Consider the following 7,818-nt stretch of genomic DNA (forward strand, 5'->3'; position numbering starts at 1 on the left):
ATCAGGAGGTATTCAAGAAGTCCTTAGCTACACCAGAACCCAGAAGATCAGTTGGTTCAATGAATACTCACTTAAATCATACCGGAACCATTTATGGAAAGATTGGACAATCTTTCGGTTTGATCATTTTCAAGCTATCCCAATCCGACCAGAAGACATCAGGACTAAACCAAGACATCCATGAGGAGACATTATAGGCGTCCAAGAAGAGTTCCAGAAGTCCATACCATGCACCAGCCCCCATTAGATCAGGAGGATCTACATTTACACCAAACTGCCTTATTTGGAGATTGTTGCAATCAAACTCCAACAGCTCTTTTCTCCTCAGATCAGGCACGACATCAGCTCCTTACAGACAATAAAGAAGATTCCCAGGAAGCTCACTTATCCCCTTAAACCATCCAGGTTCAAGAGAATATCAAGATACAAGATCATCTCTTTGAAGAGAGCATATCATTTCCAAAAAATCTGCATTTTGCATTATTTTGATTCTTGCATTGAAAAGTTATAAAAAGGCATATCATTTTAATTTCGTGCATATCATATTTGTTTCATCATTTTGATCTTTGCATTCATAAAAAGAAAATAAAAAGTTGTTTGCATTCATTTAGCTAATTGTTTTCATTTTCAAAAAGTTAAAAAAACCTGCATTTAAGTTGTTTCGATTTCTGTTTGCATTGCATATAAAATCTGAAAATTCAAAAAAAAAATCATCCTAGTTATTGTTTAATATCATACTAGCTTTTGACCCGTGCGTCCGCACGGTATACTTTTGTGCATAAATAAATAGTTTACATATATTTAAATATTATAAATCTAATCTATTAAAACTGAAGTACAAAAAAGAAATAACCCTTAGTTTTCCATTAGAATTACATTGTCATGCCACTGAGATATTAAATGAAACTATATTTAAGTATGATTGTTTTTTCCTAATTTAAATAATAGATTTAAACATTTAATGTATTTTCCTAATTTAAATAATAGATTTCCTTAATAAAATCTTAACCAAAATAGATTTCCTAATATATTTTGTATTATCATATTAAATATTTTTAATATTTATTAGTAACAAATAATAATTTATTTATATGATACACTGGGATATAATAGACGATTAAATCATAAAATATAATTATTTTAAAGTAATAAATAAAATTATTATGTGTAAAATATTATATTAACAATTATATTATACATTTTAATTTACAAATATATATAGTATACCATTAGTACACAAAAAAAATTAAAGTGAAAAGAAATATTTATACAGTAACGGGTCAAGCTCCAAAAATAACAAAAACAACGCAAGATTATTTTTCTTTAACAAAATTATTCTAATAGAAATTATAGTTCCAAATATGTTTATATAATTTATGTATTTATAAAAAAAATTTGTTTTTATGGGATGCTAATATTTTTGAATTACAAAATTTTTTTGACTTCCTCTATATTATTTTAATTAGGAAATATAAAATTTATATTATAATATTTTATTGAAATTTTAGTTTTTAATTTTTATTATAAATGTAAAGATTATATTTTCAATCTAAATTTATATTTAAGTATTACAAATACATCATTTAATATTAAAAAATTAAAAACATAAAATAAATACCCGCCCGGTCGGGCGGGTCAAAATCTAGTATATAATATTTACCATATTATTAAAAAATTATATGTAACATGTCTACAAATAACATTTTTATTGTATTGAAATCATCAATATATTATATTGGTTTGGATTGGCTATCACACTGCTGAAATATCTTCTGAATAATCCTAAAAGGTGGATTGATCATTTGTTCAAACCCACCATGTTAATCATCTGGCCAAAGCCCAAATCCAGATTAGCCAAACATTGATAATTTAGTTTCGAAAATTTCTAAATTATTATAGTTGTGTAAGTAATGACAATTTAAAATTTACCTAATGCAAATTTGTATTAGTTTGAAAATACTGAAATAAATATTTAAAAGCTTTCAGGATTGAACAAAAAGTTATTTCTTTAGACACATTGAACAACACGTCAATCATACTCTACTTCTAGCACACGAAACATGAAAAAAAAAGTTAGCATGACCGTAGTACCTCGTAAGCACGAGGCATCTCCTTCTCAGTCTCATTCTCCACAAAATCATATCCTCGTGAGGTATCTGTTACTTTAGAAAGGAAAAAAACATAGAGTTGAGATCAAACAATTATGCTAAGACAATATCTTAGAAAAACCGAACCTTACCAATGTGTCTGACCAAGCTCTTAACTTTGCCATATTTAACACACATGATCACTTAAAAGTGTTAACTTACGGCACGGAAACAACACAGACACTTTACATCACGGAGTTTATCCTCTGTAGTAAGATAAAAGTTCGACCTACGAATAAGGATCTCCGGCGGCTTTCAAATCGCCAAAGAGATCATCTTTCGAAACAAATACAAATCAATAAGCTCTGTACATTCAGAAACAAAGCGATAAACTTTGAAAAAGGAACAGAGAGAGAGTTTACATAGACCGGCGATGTAACAAAGGAGAGCTCGACGGACGCCATTAACTTGCACCGCAACGTCGGTTCCTCTATACTTCCTGCTTGAATGGGATGATACGACGTCGAGTAGAATACTCTGTTCACGACGTTGTTTCTGTGGCCACTCATTAGTTTAATACATTATGTATAATCAACGCCGTTATGCTAAGACAATATGTGTACAAACCAACAGAAGTAAGATCATAAAGCAGAGCAATTGTAAATCCTTTACCAATGTGTCTGACCAACCGCAAGCTCTTAACTTTACTGTATTTACTCATAGCCTATAGTGAAGAAAACTTTATGATCACTCCTGCAACGAAAGAGTGTAACTCTACGTATACAACACATACTCTTACCTTACGAAGAGTCTCCTCCAACATAAGATGAGAGATTCAACCCAGGAAGTACAGTAAGAATCTCCATCCAGCTGTTTTGAATCACCAAAGGGATCATTTTCAAAACCCCAAATCAAATACAGAGAAATCAACTTTGCGACTTCAGAGACAGAAACACACATATATATATATATATATATATATATATAGAGAGAGAGAGAGAGAGAGAGAGAGAGAGAGAGAGAGAGAGAGAGAGAGAGAGAGAGAGGCCGGCTTTATAGCTAAGGAGAGCTAGACGTACGCCGTTATCAAGTCGGGCAACTTTGCAGGTTTAAGCAGATTTAATAAAACTACTGTGTTTTAATTTCAGTGGCATTAGATTGTAATTATTTAGGAAAACTTAGGGTTAAGTACTATTTGTACTTCAGTTTTAATAGTTTAGATTAGTTGATCCATATCGTGCTTGCATCAGAAAATAAAAATAAAAAGTTTTTATTGCATAGTTTATTTCATATCGGTTCATAATTGCATATTTTCTCGGTTTAGTTTAAGTATCATTATTGCATTTGGTTTATTTTGGTTCAACCAGAACTTCCCTATTCTTCACTTGATCTTTGAGAGTGTTTTCAGGAAGCCATGGTAGGAAAAACACACAGCCCAAGTCAGATGGCAAAGAAGATCCAACAGTTGACAGCTTTGTAAGAGGTCAATGATCGGATTGCTAAGCTGAGGAAAAGAAATAAGGCACAAGGCCAACACACCCAGGAAGAAAAAGAAGATTTGGAGATGCACCAGAGGCTGTCTATGTCAAGCCCAAGCCACCAGATCCTTCAAGGATCAATCAAACTCCAATTTCTAAAACCCACAAACATCATGTTGTTAATTCTCGGTTTGATTATAACTTTTTTGCTGACAAAATTGAACTCTTTAAATTTTCAGGAAAAAAAAGTTATCTTAGATGGGAGAGAAACCTTGATGAATGGTTTCATTACAACAACATCATGAAGGAAGAGAGGCTAGCTTATGCCACTGATCTACTTAGAGAAGAAGCCTTCAAATGGTGGGTACAAGAAGAAGATGATAGGAGGTTTTACAAGGAGCCAACTATCAAAGTGTGGAGAGCTCTTAAGGAAGACATGAGGCATGAGTTTGCACCAGATTTTACAAGTTCTGAGATTAAGGAACTATATCCAAGGAGGTATCCAACTCATGGTTCTAAAGAAGCTAGAAAAGTTGTTGCACAAGAGAGTAAGAGAGGCTGGTCTCAACAAGCCAACTTGCAACCAAACCAGGGGCACGCCATTGTACAATGCTTAGACCAGAAAAGTGACATCCCAAAGGCCATGGAGAGTAGAAGTGTCAGCCAAAACACTTTGATCAGAACCAAAGCAAAACCATTGCTAGATACTATGCAAGTAAAGGCTAAGTTAAGTCCTACACTTGATAATTTGGTTTATGAATCTTTTTCACTGGTATAAGTCACTTGTTTCTGTCAGAGAATGTTAAGACAGGTCCTGAGGTCAAGCAAAATCCGAACTCCACATCCTTGTTTGAATCAAAAGTTCAAAAAGAATTATGTCCAAGGAACAAGGAGATTTTAGACCCCAAAGAGAAGGACACATCAAGCCAAGGTAAGTCTTCTGATTTTAAAATTCTGAAAGATCAGACATGTTTTAAAATAGACCACCTTGTTGAAGCTTGTCCAACTAAGCAAGTATTGAAAGAAACATCACTAGAAACTAAAACTGAAAATTTTAAAATAAGTGATAGTTTTATTCAATCTGATTTGATGGTTCCAAGTTCTTGTATAATGCACTTGTCTTTGTCAAAGGGTATTGTATCAGGAATTAAGGAGCATGAACTTAAAATAGAAGACCTATTCTACCAGCATGACATTGCTAAAGAGGAGGAAGCCATAAGTGAGGCTGGAAGAAATGATTTGTTGCTTAAACAAGCAAAACCAGTAATCAAAGTATCAAACCAATGTAAGTGTTTAACATCACCTTTAGATACTGGTTTAAATTTTTGTATTTTTGGTACATGGATACCAGATAAGAGCTCTATGCTTACTGAAGTGCCAAGGGCCGAGCCAGATCATGAGCTCAATCAAAATCCACACCACAAGTGGAAACCAAAATCTGAACAAAGAATTGTTGAAGTGCCAAAACCTGAGGTAAATTTCACTATGGATCAGAAAGCTATTATTATTTCCATGATAAGATTAATGCACTTGTCTTGTCCAAGGAAAAGTGAAATAGGTACAGGAGACCAAGGTGAGAGCAAGCCAAACAAAGAAATAAAATTTCTTGCTGCCACAGCTGAAAGTAAGGTTCTTTGTTCTTTATTTTCATCAGTTTGTAAATTCTTTTACTTTGGTATAATACACTTGTCTTTGCCAAGATGTTATGACCCAGGTATAAGCAAAGAAAAAGGCAATCCAATTCGTGATGTAGTCTTGCAAAAAGAAGCCTTAACCATGTTGTCAATAGATGATGTCCATAAAAGTGATGCTGAACTAATACCATTCAAATTCAGCAAGGGAAGTTTCTCTGATCTTATAACATCTATGACACTTGATTATTCAGATATGGTTCACTTGTCTTTGCCAGAGAGTTTTGATCCAGGAATAAGACCAGAAGATGATCATATCAGCCTAGGTAAAAAGGTGCAAGAAAGGCAGCCACCAATCCAAAGCTGTCCAAAAAAGAATTTAATTCTTCATCATACTGATGCACCTATGGTAAATTCGACCATATCACATTCTGTTTATGAAACTCCTATATCAGATATAATTCATTTGGTCTTTACCCAGAATGTTGAGAATTTTTCAGGTTGCAAAGAAGAAAGCTTTAAAGATATCCCATCGGATACTCTTTTATTGCTTGGAGAATCAGTCCCAAAGATGGTCAGAACCATCAACTCCAAAGTGTGGAGAACAATCATCTCCAGAAGAGAAGAAATGACAATGTCCAGGCCAGAGGCGTGATCATTTCCCATTTCTTTAAAGAAGAGCCACCAGATGCACAACCCATTACCAAACCAAAATTGTATCAAGGTAAGGTTCTAAACTCCTAAAAGAGAATGAAACCTGACTTGCTCTATTGTGGTGTATCAGGTTATCCAGTTTTGAGGTCAAAAACTTCACAAGGGGGATGGAATGATGCGGCCATCAAACCAATGGTTGAACCAGAGATTAACCAAGCAGCAAACCGGCCACTTTGGAGGCACCAGCGACAGATGTCCAGTCCCAGGCGAATATATCAAAAACCAGAAGGTCTTTTGTCATGAATCCAATTGTCCTAGAAGTTCAACTCATCAAGGATTCACTGAGACTTGGAATTACAAGAAAATCTTCACGGAGGAAGAAGTTATGAATTTTACAAACTGGAAGTTCCCCAGCTCATCCATCTGCGAGTACCCGACTTTTGAAGGAGAATCAAGCCCAAAGACGAAGCGGCCTGAAACAAAGCCGATCATAGGATTCAAGCGGGATCTCTCATCTTTCTATAATGACCAATATCAGGAGAAATGACCACGGAATTATGAAGTTATGATCTATTCTCCAAAACCGGTCAAACCAGTTCTGCACTTGGCTCAATTGGAAGCTAACCGGTTCAATCAGCTTCAAACTAGACATTGGCGTCCAGGAGATCATTTCAACCAATCAGGAGGTATTCAAGAAGTCCTTAGCTACACCAGAACCCAGGAGATCATTTGGTTCAATGAAGACTCACTTAAATCAAACCGGGGCTATTTATGGAAAGACTGGACAATCTTTCGGTTTGATCATTTCCAAGCTATCGCAATCCGACCAGAAGACATCAGGACTAAACCAAGACATCCAGGAGACATTATAGGCGTCCAATAAGAGTTCCAGAAGTCCATACCATGCACCAGCCCCCATTGGATCAGGAGGATCCACATTTACACCAAACTGCCTTATTTGGAGATTGTTGCAATCAAACTCCAACATCTCTTTTCTCCTCAGACCAGGCACGACATCAGCTCATTCCAGACAATAAAGAAGATTCCCAGGAAGCTCACTTATCCCCTTAAACCATCCAGGTTCAAGAAAATATCAAGATACAAGATTATCTCTTTGAAGAGAGCACAAATCAAGCTAAATGCTAGTTTCATGGAGCCATCAAAGCCTTTGCTTCCAAGATTTCTATTTCAAGTTTATTTATTTCCTTTAGTCAATTTTAGACTGTTAGAGAGTTATTCTGTCGAGCCTATATAAGCTCAGCTAGTTTGTCATTGTAAAACACACATCTTTGAAAGTAATAAGAATTATTCAGTTTTCTAGTTTTCTTAAAACTATTGTTTCAAGTCTTAAGAGTTTGTGAGAAGCAGCTCCAGAGCATCCTGACTTATCAAGGCTCCTGTCCATAGGGTCTTGTGGCGTCCTCAATCCACCCTTCCTTCCATTCATTTGCCAAGCTTGAGAGAGTTACACAACCAGCAAGCAAAGCACCATCTCAATCCACTTCAGTCATCAACTAATTAGGCTGAGAGTGATACACATCCAGCAGCCTAATTCCATCATATCCCTTGTTTATTTATCTTGTTTTATTCTTATTATCATCAGCATATCACCCATTTGCATTTGTTTCTGTTTTGCTTTATAAAAACTCATAAAACTCATAAAAATATATCTTCTTGGTTTTCAGGTTGAACCTCAGTTCATCAATTCATATAGTCTGATTTTCAGGCTGTATCATAAGGCCCAAGTTTTGCCTTGTTGACCTGTTGTACACATCGGCAAAGTAGGTTACAACACATTATATCGCTACTAATATTACATAGTGAATAATATCTTCACACCTTTACACATATAGCATACCTTCTAAGACCTTCGAGAGACTCCTGATTTTTTAGGATCAGACATCCTCTTGGTATGTTTCCATTTCATTGTCACTCATGCTCCTTTTCTGTTGTATCCCTTGGAGAATA

The sequence above is a fragment of the Raphanus sativus genome, chromosome 8 (genome assembly GCF_000801105.2).
Source record: "Raphanus sativus cultivar WK10039 chromosome 8, ASM80110v3, whole genome shotgun sequence".
NCBI classification, from domain to species: Eukaryota; Viridiplantae; Streptophyta; class Magnoliopsida; order Brassicales; family Brassicaceae; genus Raphanus; species Raphanus sativus.